Consider the following 2550-nt stretch of genomic DNA (forward strand, 5'->3'; position numbering starts at 1 on the left):
TGGCCCCTTGTCAAAAGGGAGGGGGAGAAGTCAGCTCTCCTTCCATTAAGCTGTGCTAGGAACCAATTCACACTGGAATGTATAGAAAACTGGCCCCTCTTCTCCCAGCTTGTCCTGTCAGCTTGTGCATCCCTAAAATCTAACACAGAGAGAGTCTGATTTTTCTACATTTCACTGCTTCTAATGTGCATACAATATATGTCTAAAAATCCATATTTTTCAGTCCTCATCACCCTTACGTCATGTAATGGCCTCTGTGGGACTCCGTTTCCAAGGCACATGGAAACAGAGCCCATAAATGTATGGGATGAGGTCCTTAATAGACCGCAAGCTAAACATAGGTCAACAGTGTAGTTTTAAAAGTTTTTGATTCTTCTTGAATGAGATTTCCTGCTTCTTGGCAGAACGGGGTTGGACTGGATGGCCCATGAGGTCTCTTCCAACTCTACTATTCTTTTTTTTTTAATGATCTTTATTAAAGATTTTTTTCCTTTATATAAAATCAGAGGGAAGGGGCAGGTGGGAAGAGATTGTGCTGGAAGGGTGGGGAGGGGGTAGGGAGAATTGTGGGTAAAAAGGGAGGGGAGTAGAGCAGGGAGGGGTGGTGGGGATGGGGTTGTTCAAAGGGGAAATTAAAAATGGGGTAGTTTGACTTCCACTTCAGTTCCAGAGGGGAAAGTTTCCCATAGTCCTTTTCTTCATTCGTTTCTTCAGATTTCTTATTCTTTCTTCTTATCACAAACGCGAGTGTTGGGGTTTCCATTCTTAAAATTTTACTTTACTTTTTATTTAGTAATCTTTCTAGTATTTAGATATCTCTCTACTTGTTGACAATACGAGGAATTAATTAAAAAACAGGGAACGGACTATACACTCAAATCACAACAGGAAATTAAGGAAGAATTTATAAACATTTCATGGTTACAATACGGCCAACTTAAAGAATATTATAAGAAAGATAAGATAGTGGGATTTATGGACAAGAATAATGTATGGGATATAATATTATTTACAGAAGAAAGAACCATTTCAAGGATATATAAAATGTTATTAGAATGGAATACGGAAATGGAGTTGGTTAAAAACTGCATGATCAAATGGTCTAATGATATAGGCAGACCAATTATAATGGAGGAATGGGAAGCCTGCTGGGGTAGGAAACTTAAATTTACATATGCTTATCAATTAAAAGAAAATGGGATGAAAATGTTTCATAGGTGGCATATCACTCCTAAAAAATTAGCAATTATAAACAAAAGCAATAATTATAAATGTTGGAAATGTGGAGAAGAAGAGGGCACCCACCTCCACATATGGTGGGGGTGCAAAAAGGCAAAATAATTTTGGTCAATAATTCATGAATGTGTTCAGACAATTATAGATATTAAATTTATTTTAAAAAACCGAAACCTATCTACTGGGAATTTTTAAACCCCACCTAAATCTAAATGAAGAAAAATTAATGACCTACTTGACAACAGGATTACCTACGCTAGATATTGGAGGCAAAAAGAAATCCCTACCAAGGAATCAAAATACTAGAAATAATAAATATGGATAGGCTAACCTATCTAGTAGCAAAGAATCAGGGAAAACCAACTCTACTATTCTATGATTCTATGATTCTCTGCCAAAGAGTGCCTCCCCAAACTACAAGTCCCAGGAATCTATAGTATTGAGCCATGGCCGGTAAAGTGGTGTCAAAGTGCATTAATTCCACAGTGTAGATGTATCTATAATCCAGCATTCCAACTACTAGGAGTGCGTCTACACCAGGCGTGGGCCAACGTGGGCCCTCCAGGTCTTTTGGACTCCAGGTGTTGAAGCCCAAAACACCTGGAGGGCAGGAGTTTGCCCATGCCTGTTGTACACAATAGAATGAATGGAGTTGTTGAAGGCTTTCATGGCCGGGATCACAGGGTTGTTGTATGTCTTTCGGGCTGTGTGGCCATGTTCCAGAAGTATTCTCTCCTGACGTTTCGCCCACATCTATGGCAGGCATCCTCAGAGGTTGTGAGGTATGGCTAAACTAGGCAAGGAAAGGAAAGAATATATATCTGTGTAGAGTCCAGGGTGTGGGAAGCCAGCATTAATGTTTCAGTTAATCACCCTAATTAGCATTGGAAAGGTTTTTGTCTCTTGCCTGGGGGCATCCTTTGTTAGTCATTAGCTGTTCTCTGCCCTCAGAGTGTTGGTTCCCATCTACTGTTTTGATTTTAGAGTTTTTTAATACTGGTAGCCAGATTTTGTTCATTTTCATGGTTTCTCCCTTTCTGTTGAAGTTGTCCACATGCTTGCGGATTTCAATGGCTTCTCTGTGTAGTCTGACATGATAGTTGTTGGAGTGGTCAAGCATTTCTGTGTTCTCAAATAATATACTGTGTCCAGGCTGGTTCATCAAGTGCTCTGCTATGGCTGATTTCTCTGGTTGAATTAGTCTGCAGTGCCTTTCATGTTCTTTGATTCATGTTTGGGCGCTGTGTTTGGTGGTCTCTATGTATACTTGTCCACAGCTGCATGGTATCCGGTAGACTCCTGCAGAAGAGAGAG

This window comes from Anolis carolinensis, unplaced genomic scaffold, assembly GCF_035594765.1.
Source record: "Anolis carolinensis isolate JA03-04 unplaced genomic scaffold, rAnoCar3.1.pri scaffold_34, whole genome shotgun sequence".
Lineage (NCBI taxonomy): Eukaryota > Metazoa > Chordata > Lepidosauria > Squamata > Dactyloidae > Anolis > Anolis carolinensis.